The following is a 13,863-nucleotide window of genomic DNA, read 5'->3' as shown; positions in this document are numbered from 1 at the left end:
GAGCAACATAATAAAGTGTAGGAGATTGAGATGGCACGAAATAGGCTGGAGACTCTTTGAAAATAAAGATAAATCACTTTATTTGTGATTCAACATTCTTTTGGGAGAGTGGCAGAAGGAGCATGTATGTAGCTTTCTGCATTGAATTCAGTAATATGACATGACTGTTTTCATAGCACAATTCGGTTTTGGGATACTTCTAGATGTGCTTTATGAAGACACGGCTTCCTAACACACTGCCCTTTCTTCAAAGAATCACCTGCATCCATTGCCTGAGGAAGCCATCAAAATTAAAGGCTATATTTCTTCTCTAGGGCATCAAAGTTTTTTGATTTTTAGGAGTTCAAACTTTTAAATATCAAAAAAATTCTAGAAACTTTAGAACTAGTGTAATACATACTTCATTTGAGAGAATGCTTTTATTATTCAAGCAGGCTTTGGGAGATTTAAAAGAAAGATAACCCAAAATTCAGTGGCTTAAACATGGCATATTTCACTTTTATAAGAATATAAAGCCACAGTACAGTCAAACACAAACTTTGTGATTGTTTGAGTCTTGACTTTTCAGGGTATCTTCAAGTAGAATTCTAATTTGGAGTTAATAAACACTCTGTGTTTATCTCTGAGAACCCCAAAGTATGAGCATATTTCTTCAAACTAGATGGCTGGCGATGGGTAGCAGGTGCTCTCATTTGCAAACTTGTATTTATTCCTTTACTTCTTTGCCTTCGAACTAAGCTGCAACCTGATTTCCCCTATAATTCACAGGTTTTTCGGGCAAAATTCAAAATTATTCATTCAAACTGATATTTTCCCTCTGTGTGTTTATGTATGCATTTGGAACATACACATATACACACAAAGGGAAAAATATCAGTTAGTTGAGTGTATGTTATATGGATGTATGTTTCTGTGAGGGGTGTACACTTTACAGTGCATGGGTTTCTGAAGCAACCTTGGGTATCTTTCCTTGCCTCCTGTACCTCCACCATCACATCCAGTTATATATTGGTGCTTGGATCTAAATTTAAACCATCACATTTGCACAAAACCTTTTTATACTCACACAAGTGTTGACTCAAATGTCAATATTATTAATATCTTATAAAATCAAATTTCACAAATTTAAGTAAACACGAGTTCTTTCAAAGTTTTGTGATTATAAATCTGTGTGCATATTCCATTAATTTTATTCTTTTATATTTAATGCTAGCTATTTGGTCTCAGGTTAGGAAATATTATTTAGACGAAGATTTGGCTGAGGATTTCAGAACTCAGACTCCTTTAAACTCATCTTTTACACCAACTTCATTAAATTTCCAAGATGTATATTCTGATACTGTCATGACATCAAAACTTCCAAAAGAAAAAAAAAGAAGCAAACAAACAAACAAAAAGAGAACAACAGAAATGTAACAGATAAATTACCTGGCTATAGACAAAACAAGTAGACAGTTATCTTTCTGATGTCATAGGGCACAATTGCCAATATAGATATTGGAGTGGGTTATTTACCTCGCTTTTGTTAATCACAGACTTGTTGAAGCTCTCTGTTAATTTGCTAAAGCCACAGACCCTTGAGTCATTGTGCTATTTCATATCTAAGTGAATGATTTTATTCTGGCATTTTCATTGTTAAATTGCCTACAAAGACTTTGATTTTTCTGATGGTCTTTGAACTATTCCTATCACCTTGAACTATTCCTATCACCTTGCTTCTTGACTTGCTAATAAATATTTTCATTAAAATATTTGACACAGAGTTGCTCAAGTGCTAGGATAGTTTGTCTTCTCAAAAAATATTCTTGACTAAGGATAAGCAATCTTGTAATGACCCAATGGGAAAGTTGTTCAGATTATACCTCTTTGTGTATCTTTGGTCACATATAGTACTATGTTAGCTCAAAAATGGCTAAGAAATAGTCACTATTTTCTGAATGGTCAGGGCTATAATTAAGATGCAGAGTTTTTCATAAAAGAGAAAAGGAAAGTTGATATCAAAAGTCACCTACCAGTTTATAATTTATTTTTAAATCAGCTACATTAAAAGGTAAGGTACATCACATTACTACCCTTACTTGTGAGTGTTAATGTGTCTTTATTAACCTCTGTATGTCTGCCATCTGAAAATAAAATTTTGATTTTGTAATTTATGTATTCAATAGTACAAAGTATATATTTCTCAAGTCATTTTTTGAATGATATAAAAACATAACTTACTTAAATTATTGAATTTAAATTGTACTGAAATTTCAGAACTGTTCCATAATTATCTTTAGACATTAGTATAAATTAGGAATTCTTATGTGACTCACCTTCAACATATTTCATGGTACTGACCTTAGAAATCATTACTGTGCTTCTATACAAGCTTTCTAGGTGAAGTTCACTTATGTGCACTGCACACTAATTTTAGAATCCTTTGATATTTAATGACTAGCCTTATTATTTTATTCTTCATATGACAAATAGAAAATAATCTTCTAATGTTCCTCTGCTTAAACAGCTCTTTTTATTACTTAATGATATTATCTCTTCTAAAACTCACTGAAAACAGATTTTGTGAAATACAAATACTATATGCATATGTATGCTAACTAAGACAGATGCAGATACTTACAGCCAATGATTTGACTGAGGTTGGGGACCCCTGTAGAAGAATTAGGGGAAGGACTCAAGGAGTTCAAGGGGATTTATAGGAACAACAACAGTATCAGCTAGCAGGACCCCTCAGATCTCCCAGAGACTAAGTCACAAACCAAAGAGCATACTTGGGCTGGCCCTTAGCTCCTGGTTCATATATAGCAGAGGACTGCCTTGTCTGGACTCAGTGGGAGAAGATGAGCCTAATCCTTTAGAAACGTGATGCCCCAGGGAAGAGGGAAGTGGGTAGGGGAGCACCCTCTAGGAAGCAAAAGGAGGAGGGGACCAGGAAAAAGGGAGCAACATTTGGAATGTAAATAAGTAAAATAATTTAATAAAAATAGATTAAAATTAAAAAAGGAAAAAAGCCCATACCACCATGGCTGGGTCTGATGGTCACTTCTTTAGCAGCATAGCTTCAATTCACTTTAATATTGCCTCTTCATCAGTAAGATCTCTTGACAATTGTGTTGCCTATATCTTGAAACAGTGTCTACAAAACTTCTTTGTTAGGGATATGAATTTAATTCTTAACTCTATGGTGTTGATGGACTCAAAAAACACTAATAGCTGAATAAACCAGGTTCTTTAGTCACTGAAGTAAGAGAGGGTACTCACCAGCAGTTTTCAACCTGTGTGTCATGGCCACATTGGCAAAACTCCAAAAATATTACATCATGATACATAACAGTAGAAAAATTACAGTTCCAAGTAGCAATGGAATTAATTTTATGGCTAATATTCACCACAACATGAAGAATTGTATTAAAGAATCACAGCATTAGGAAAGTTGAAAACCGATGCTAAAAGAAATGCTAAAACTGTTAGAAACCATGTCAAGGTTTAAGTGATTCATGGATAATTTAACTAACACATAAAGTTGCATGAACTCAGTTTGAATACTTCAGTCAGTAACATCCTATAACTTTAAGATTGAGGGAAAGACTCAAGTAATGAGCTCAGATGGGAGACTTCCAATAGGGATTCCAAGAAAGACTTTATGATATGTGAATAAGATATTTGCACGCTATCTACCAGACAGAGCAGAACAATGGATTTTACTAAGTAAAACAGCGTATGCCCTTTTACCACTATATACTTCGGATCCTGACTGTTCATTACTGACTTGAAAAATCTAGAATCATCTAGGATACAAGACTTAACATGCCGGTGAATGATTGTCTAGATTAGACTATGGGAATACCCGTGTAAGATCATTCTGACTTTATCACTGCAATGGGAAATCTACCCAACATAGCATGTTTTATTTACTCTAGAGAAATGAAAGAGATGGAAGAGAAAGAGGAGAGGAAGCAGAAAGAGAAGAGTAAATATCAGTGTTTGACTTTATTATTCATAAATCTTTGATTATCTGAAAATATATCTTGACAATAGTAGAAATTAAGTATGAAAGAAGCTGAAACCTTGATATCAGAAAAGATATGTTAATCTCTCAAAACAGATACCATTTCAAACATATTAAATAAACGTATTAAAATTAAGTGAAAAACCATACCATCTACTTCTAATAGGAAAAGAACATATCTTCAAATAGTTCTGAAGGAAATACAGAGTAGATATGATATTGGAATTAAGCTAAAATTGGTAATATTTACTTCTACCCCAAACTTTTTAAGTTAGTGGTACTATGGCACATATGTTTTTCCTTTTATTGGTGAATCTATTTCATATCATAAAATAATATTTATCAATGGTTGCAAGTCAGAAATATAATTTTAATTCTTGCTAAACCATGTAAAATTTTCTCATAAATCAAAATATTCCTTGCTTGTTGCTGCACATAAACAGTCTCTTTCTCAGTCCAAGCTGCAGTAAGAAGGTTAGATAGAAAACTTGACTTCAGTGTAATTCTCTGAAAACATAAATGACAGGTAAATTAGATAGTCTTACTTGCTTTTGATACATTTTTAGTTGTCCACTTAAGGCTGATAATCAGATTGTTACATATTTTTAAAGGCTGCAATATTTATGAAATGCAATGTTTAGATAATATTGACTCAAAGCATCATGTCAGAACATACCTAAAGTGATAAAGTCTTTTGTAATTCACTGGTACATGGATGTCTCCTCAATATTCCATCTGTATCATAGGACTCGTCTATATTCTAAGTTCATATATATTTAAAATATATTTCCTAGTTGAGCTGGTTTCTGGACCACCTTTCCCTCATGCTCTTCTCCAATTTTACCGCTACAGTTCTCTTAGAAAGGAAAAATTCTGGGTCAGAATTTTTTACTGTGTGATGGCAACTCCATCGCTATGCTTTATGCCCTGTCTTTCTACTGGAGGTGGATTCTACAAGTTACCTCTCCCACTCTTGGGTATTTCATCTAACATCCCTCCCTTTGAGTCCTGGAAGTTTCTCACATGACAGGTCTATGGTACTTTGTAGAGAGTTCCACCCAGTGCCACTCCCCCCCCCCCCGAAGTTGCAGATTTCCATTAATTCTGCTGGCCCTCAGGGCTTCTCTCCTGTTACCCCCATACCTAATCCTATTCCCCCTTTTTCCTCCCTTTCCCCTCTCCCAGGCTACCTTGTTGCTCCCATGATTGTTTCCTTCTCCTTCCCAAGTAGGAATGAAGCATCCTCACTTGGGCTCTTCTGCTTGTTACCCTTCTTGAGTTCTGTGGATTGTATCCACTATATTTTGTACTTTTTGGCTAATACCCACTTATCAGTGAGTACATAACCATGCATGTTCTTTTGGGTCTGGTTTACCTCACTTAATATGATATTTTCTAGTTCCATTCATTTGCCTGCAAAACTCATGATATGACTTCTTGTTCTTAAAGGCTGAGTAGTATTACAGTGTGCAAGTGAACAATATTTTCTTTATCTATTTTTATATTGTGGAACATCTGGGTTGTTTCCAGCTTCTGGCTGTCGCAAATAAGGCAGCTATGAACACAGTGGAGCACATGCCCCTGTAGTTTGGGGGGGCATCTTTTAGGTATGTGCCCAAAAGTTGTATAGCTGGGTCTTCAGGTAGATCTGTTTGCAATTTTCCAAGGAAGCTCCAGATTGATTTCCAGAGCTGTTGTACCAGTTAGCAATCCCACCAATTGGCAATGGAGGAGTGTTCCTCTTTCTCCACATGCTCGCCAACATGTGCGAAAACCTGAAGTTTTGATTTTAGCCAAGCTGATTGGTGTGAGGTGGAATCTCAGGGTCATTTTGCATTTTACCTGATGACTAAGGACTTTGAATATTTCTTTAGGTGCTTATCGGCCAGACCTGACACTATTACTGATGCTATGATATGCTTAAGGACAGGAGCCTGTCATGTCAGTCCTCCGAGAGAGCCAACAAGCAGCTGACTGAGACAGATTCAGATACTTAAACGCAACCATTGGAACTGAAGTCGGGAACCCCTGTGGTGGAATTAGGAAAATGCTGGAAGAAGCTGAGGAGGACGAAGACCCCATAAGAAGTCCATCAGTCTTAACTAACCTGGACAAATATGTATATTTATATACATATTTATATATAGGAAATATATATACATATTTTCTATATTATCACTACTTAACAATAAATTGAGATCCTAATTAATATAAATCTGCTAAAATGCGTGGGATTATGGGAGGTATATCAAATTTCAAATCAGTGGCAAAGAAGAAATGGAAGATTTAATACAGAAAGTGATAATGCAAAGTTCCACAGTGTATATGAGGTTCTTGGAATGAAGCAAAGTGAACATTTGAACGAATAAACCCTGTGTAGACTTGATGTTTAGTAAAATATAATATGATCTATTAATTATATTAAAATGTACACAATCACATGATTCATGAAAATTTCAGCTAGAAATAACTTTAAGGAATGTATATATTACTTAAAATATTTATTTAACAGAAAACATCCTTTTAGTTGTCATGAATTTTATGAATTTTATTTATCGTTATACTTAGAATATATACATAGTATATGTATAAGTATGCATATTCTTACTACATAATTGGGCTCATTGAATGTATGAAATTATGAATATTCAATATATTCACAAAGTAGGTTTTTGTTACCTGTTCTTATAGCCCAGGCTAAATATAATCACACAAGTCTTTTATTAGCAAGATGGTTTATCTTCTAATTGCATAACATGCTTGAAGCCTTGAACCTGTGCAGAATCTAAGCTGTAAAACAAAAGTTTACATTTATAACTTGCAGTCTTTGATTTTAAAATTTCACTAGAAAGTTGTTCCATTTCTCTGAAAATTGCTATATACTTCTAAATTAATATTGTGACCAAGTTCAAATGCATTCAGTCTGTAGATCACATTGCTCTATAATATTTTATTAACTTATTCCTGCAGCAAAAATATACATTACGTAGTAGTTATTCTGTAAATATATAATACCATTTGAATGCTAAACAGTTTACCATTATGTTGCTCTTTCTTTTTATTTTAATAAAACAAAGAATCATACCACCACCACCTCAACAACCATCATCCCTGAAGGAGATGGATGAAGGAATTTTTCCAACTAATTACCTTTACATATAAACTAGAAGCTTTCTCTGTATTTTCAGCTTGTTGGCAAAATCGATGAGATTGTAGACTCATCAAGCTTCCAACAAACATGCAAGTAATTACCTAAAATATATCCTCTTCCCTTCTGTTTCCTCCTCTTCCCTTTCTTCCCTTTTCTTTTGCATCCTTTCCCTTCTCCTCCTCTTCCTCCTCTCTATTATCTCCCTCTCCTCCTTCCTCTTCCCTCATTCATCTGCCTCTGCCTCTATCTCTCTGTCTCTCTACATATATCATCTATCTAACATCTATGTATCTATCATCTATATTTTATATATCTATCAACTATCTTCTATTTATCTGTTCATTCTCTGTCTCTCTATATCTTTTCCTCTGTTTCTGTTTCTATCTCTGTCTGTCTGTCTGTCTGTCTCACTCTTTCTGTCTCTCTTTCTCTCTCTGTCTCTCATATTCTCTCTCTCTCTCTCTCTCTCTCTCTCTCTCTCTCTCTCTCTCTCCCACTCTCACTCAGTATGGGTCTCAAGTGATATTACTCAACAAACCATTAATATGACTTTCTTTTTTTTTTTCTGTGTAATTTCTTTAATCCTTACCACATTTTCAAAGTCCACTTTGCCTTATGGATATATCCATAGGTTTAGCAGATTAAGAGGTGGGCATCATTAAGAGGTAGTACAGTATTCACATTTATGAAAAAAATCACCATTGTTCTTTACATAAAAATGAATATTAAAAATTTAGTTTAGGGGGCTGGGGAGATGGATCATTCAGTAAAGAACTTGCCACAGAATTGTGAGGACTTGAGTTTAGATCCCTCAATCTTACATATTAAACAGGCATTGTGGCATGTTTGCAATCAGCACTGAAGATAAGACATAGAGAAATGGAAGCTTTTTGGGCTATTAGCTTAGTCAAATTCATGAGTTCCAGCCTCTACAGGAGACACTATCTCAAAAAGTATGGTGGAGAATGGTAGAGAGATGCCTGACATCTACCTCTGTCTTTTATACACATGCACATACTCATGTGCCTGCGAGTATGTACACCATAGCTTTTAAAATTTACAGTGCATGTAAATACACAAACACGGGGGTGGGGGAGAAACAGAGACAAAGAGACAGAGAGGGGGAGCAGGGAAACAGATTTTAGAACAGTAATTAAAAGTTTTTATCATAATCAAGCAATTCAAATTACATTTTAGATTCACAGTATGAGACTTTGCATGCTAAAAGAGTTTGTTAGTAGTCTGAAAGTGGCAAACATTTTTTAATTCATGCAAAATTAGGAAAAGAGAAACCTAAAATCTATTATATTCCAAGCTATTAAGGACTAGCTGGGAGTTTGAACAGCACTAAGTTCTCTAAAACGTAATTTTTGGACACCGCCTCTCTAGAGCTCAGTACAGCAGTAGTACTCCTGGATCCTTGGAGAAAATAATGAAGACTAAACATAGGGCTATTTCAACACTGATAAATTGATTTTATTTGGAAATAATGTTTTAAAGTATATTCATTGACATGTCTATGTGTGTGTGTTTATGTGGAATTTTATTATGTATTGCCACAGACTTCCTTATTTCTCAGCCTTATTTATTTATTTATTTATTTATTTATTTATTTATTTATTTATTTTGCTATTTTGCTAATTTGCTATTTTTGTCCCCGAAAAGAAAAGAAATTGCTTCAGTGAGCAAATTCCCATTTTGACTTATTAAAGCAGTGATTTTCAAACATGCAGTCCCTAGCCCTCTTATATTCTCTGAGAGAGATGTTCATAAATGAGCTTTTTATGAGTGTAAGTGTATTTGTATGTGTGCATGCACATGTGTGTACTTGAGTAGAGGACAGTGGACAGAAATGAGAGTTTCCCCTCCCCCAGGTGATATCTACATTATTTTATGATACAGTGTCACTAACAAGGACCTCTACATCAATAAGCATGTTTTAAGATAAGTTGCATATATAATTAGCATGATAGTAATTTAAACTGATCATTTAAAAATATTTTGATAAATTCTAGCTCTATCTATTTATCAGAAAATTAGATTTAATATCCCCCACCATGAGCTGAAACTCATACTTAACAATGTTAAAGTTGCAAGAACCTACGATTTGATAGGTCACAGGTCAGTAGGAAAGTTTATACTGTTATTCTAGGAATATTCTAGACTCCAAAGGACATATCACTATTTCCATAGATCAGTGTATCACTCAGCCTTTATCAAACAACCTCCATCTTGCTTAGATGAAAATTAACATAGATAATGTGCAGAGAACAAATTACTGAAGAACTCATCCCCAAATGTGATGACTTTATCAAAATACTCCATTCAAGGTTCCTGGATATATGCAGATTTGGAGACAAAAAGATTTTAGGAACCAGGAGTTAATGACTCCAAGAAAATATATTCTAACAGACACAACAGTATTAGTGCACATATGAACTCACAGAGACTGTGGCAACCTGCACAAAACTTGAACAGATTCAAAACAGACAAAATCCCATAGAAGAAAATATGGATATAAAATCCCATCCTTAAGAGAAGGAAGAATAGAAAAAACAAACAAACAAACAAACAAACTACCCCTCACCAGGAAGCCATTTGCAATGGGTACTTGTTAGCAAAGGAAATTATCAATTTTCCTCAATGAAGTGTCGCTGAGTAAATTAGCCACACTTCAGGGTAAGTCCCATGCCCAACAGTAGTAGTTGGTTAATACAAAACGAACTATATGTTTTAAGTGTGATTTTGGTTTTGTTTGGGTTTTTTTTTTTTTTTTTTTGGTATTTTTGTTTGTTTTATTTTTCTTTGTTTTGGTGTGTTTTGATCTTTGCTTTTTTTACTGTTTTCTCTTTCATTTTTGAAAAAGAGACATATCAGGAACTTAGGAAGATGGGGAATATCTGGGCAAAGCTGAGGGAGGGGAAAGAACATGGTAAAAATACATTGTATGAAAAAACTGAGTACAAGTATTTTTCTAACTTACTTTAAATAACAATAAAATCACTATGTGAGGTAACCCAATCACAAAAGAACTCACTTGATAGATATGCGCTCACTGATAAGTGGATATTAGCCCAGAAACTTAAAATACCCAAGATACAATTTGCAAAACACAAGAAAATCAAGAAGAAGGGTGACCAACGAGTGTATACTTCATTCCTCCTTAGAATAGGAAACAAAATGCCCATGGAAGGACTTACAGAGACAAAGTTTGGAGCTTAGACAAAAGGATGGACAATCCAGAGACTGCCCCACCCGGGGATCCATCTTATAATCAGCCACCAAATGCAGACACTATGGCATTTGCCAGCATGATTTTGCTGAAAGGACCCTGATATAGCCGTCTCTTGTGAGTCTAGGCCAGTGCCTGGCAAATACAGAAGTGGATGTTCACAGCCATCTATACAATGGAACAAAGGGGCATGAATGGAGGATCTAGAGAAAGTACCCAAGGAGCTGAAGGGGGCTGCAACCCTATAGGTAGAACAACAATATGAACTAACCAGTACCCCCCAGAGCTCATGTCTCTAGCTGCATATGTAACAGATGATGGCCTAGTCAGCCATCATTGAGAAGAAAGGCCCCTTGGTCTTGCAAACTTTATATGCCCCAGTACAGGGGAATGCCAGTACCAAAAAATGGGAGTGGGTAGGTAGGGGAGCAGGGCAGGNGGAGTGTATAGGGGACTTTCAGGATTTCATTTGAAATGTAAATGAAGAAAATATCTAATAAAAATTGAAAAAACAAACAAACAAACAAACAAAATCACTATGTTAATACAAATAGACTGTAGTATAAGAAATATGTTTTCTAGGACAAGAAAGGTATCCTATCAGCTTGGTAAATCTATGAAGTAAATGAGAAAGCAGATATGAGAAAATTGCATAGTGCCTTGGAATATTTTGAAAATAAGAATTACATCACAAATGCTCTGAAAGAATCCTGATGAGCAAACTTTAGGAACTAGTGTATGTAAGGTAGTCAGTGTCTAAGTATTGCTGCATGGTGTGGAGGTCATGATTGTGTTTGTATTGTTGAAAGTACTATAACAGAAAGGAAGTTTCTAGAATACCTAGACTGCATTTGCTAGTGCTGCGCTCTGTTGGCTAAAATATTCATGTTCCTGCCAGAAAGTATGTGTGGAGAGCTGGGATACTTTAAAAGATATAATAATTTTTTAAGAATATCAAATATGAGTGTTCCATTTATATTATATCTACCTTTCTCTTGGTTCTATCTTTTCCTCTGCCCTACTCCTTCTGAAATCGATCACTTTCTTTTTTATTATTTGTTACATATAGAAACTATGTACATATATACTTATGTATATACTAATGCATGCTGCTGTGTCCCTTGCTGTTGCTTTCATGTGTGTGTGTTTAGGTCTGACCACAGGGGACTGAATAGCCTGTCAGGACTTTGGTCCCTATTCCTCTCTGAAAAGTCATTGGTTGCTATAATTCTTTATCTAAGCATAGAGCCTTGTCACGTTTCCCCACCCTTGTTGGTTTGTCAAGTGGTATTGTCATTGTGAAAATCTGCTTTAGGTGACCTTAATTTCCATACCCAAACTCTACAATAGCCATTGTCAATGTGTTCCTCTGCCCTTCTACCCTCTCCCTTCTGCATGTAGTGAGGAGGATACTCACAGAGATAAGCACTTTGATCTTGAGTTTTCTACTCTCTAGAATTTTAAGTTAGTAGATTTTGTTCACTATAAATGCATCGGCTTCTCATATTGTTTTATGACAGCAAGAAATAGATTAAGGCAATTAATAAACAGGAAAATAGAAATAATAATAATTCAAAATACAGGAGTAAAAAGCCATCAGGGAAGAAGACCTCTGAGATTAAGTAAAGTAAGTCTCTCTCTCTCTCTCTCTCTCTCTCTCTCTCTCTCTCTCTCTCTCTCTCTCGTGTGTGTATGTGTGTGTGTGTGTGTGTGTGTGTGTGTTCATTTCAAAATCTTTGAAAAACACTTGGAGTCCCCTAAAACAAGAAAGAAAAATATGTACAAAAAAAATCACAACAACACCGTAAAACTAAATGGTACACCCTATCCATCAATGGAAAAATTAGAGAATCCTTGATATCAGAACCTTAGATATAATATATTGGATATAGTACTTTATGTAGCACAAGTTGAGGCCGTGGTTCTACCACTATATCAATGATGATGGCACAGAAATAAATTCCATGATCTTCATTTTATTATCTATAAAAGATATTAGCAAATAGGCAGCACACTTATACATATCAAATACATGATATGAATTTGTGAACTAAAGCATGAAAGAAAAATGATGAACTAAACATTCACAAAATAAATTCCTTATTTAATTATAAGTGTTGCAATTTATTATAATATGATATTAAGCTATTTTTTAAAACTAGTTCACTCATATTTTGAAGATTAATTCATTTTGTGGCTAAATTTAAATTTTTACACATTTTAGCATTTTCCAAAATATCATTTTACTCTTTAATGGAAAAATTCTTTAATATTCAAACAACTGAATCACATTTTTAAAACCCTGTACATAAGAAACAGCCACCAAAGTAAAAGATCTATATGATAAGAACTACAAGTATCTGAAAAAAGAAATCAAAGATCTCAAAAGATAGAAAGATCTCCCATGCTCATGGATTGGAAGGATTAATATATTAAAAATGGCTCTCTTGCTAAAAGCAATCTACAGATTCAATGCAATCCCCATCAAAATTGCAACACAATTCTTCACAGAATTAGAAAGGGCAATTTGCAAGTTCATCTGGAATAACAAAAAACCTAGGACAGCAAAAACTATTCTCAACAGTAAAAGGACCTCTGGCAGACTCACCATTCCTGACCTTAAGCTGCACTACAGAGCAATTGTGATAAAACAAAACAAAACAAAACAAAACAAAACAAAACAAAACAGCATGGTACTAGTACAGAAACAGACAGGGTAGATCAATGGAATAGAATTGGAGACCCAGAAATGAACCCACACACCTATGATTATTTGATCTTTGACAAGGGAGCTAAAACCATCCAGTGGGAAAAAAAAAGATTGCATTTTCAACAAATAGTGCTGGCACAACTGGTAGTTATCATATAGAAGAATGAGGGTTGATCCATTCTTATCTCCTTGTACTAAGGTCAAGCCTAAGTGGATCAGGGAACTCCACATAAAACCAGAGACACTGAAACTTATAGAGGAGAAATTGGGGTAAAGTCTCAAAGATATAGGCACAGGGGAAAAATTCCTGAACCGAAAAGCAATAGATTGTGCTCTAAGATCAAGAATCTACAAATGGGATCTCATAAAATTGCAAAGCTTCTGTAAGGTAAAAAATACTGTCAATAAGACAAAAAGGCCACCAACAGATTGAGAAAGGATGTTTACCAATCCTAAATCTGATAGGGGGCCAATATCCAATATATATAAAGAATTCAAGACGATAGACTCCAGAAAAATAAATAACCCAATTAAAAAGTGGTGTACAGAGCTAAACAAAGAATTCTCAACTGAGGAATACCGAATGGCTGAGAAGAACCTGAAAAAAATGTTCAACACCCTTAATCATCAGGGAAATGCAAATCAAAATAACCCTGAGATTCCACCTCACACCAGTCAGAATGGCTAAGATCAAAAATTCAGGTGACAGCAGTTGCTGTCAAGGATGTGGGGAAAGAGGAACACTCCTCCATTGCTGTTGG

Source organism: Mus pahari, chromosome 2 (genome assembly GCF_900095145.1).
Source record: "Mus pahari chromosome 2, PAHARI_EIJ_v1.1, whole genome shotgun sequence".
Classification (NCBI taxonomy): domain Eukaryota; kingdom Metazoa; phylum Chordata; class Mammalia; order Rodentia; family Muridae; genus Mus; species Mus pahari.
This window is presented reverse-complemented; position numbering follows the sequence as displayed.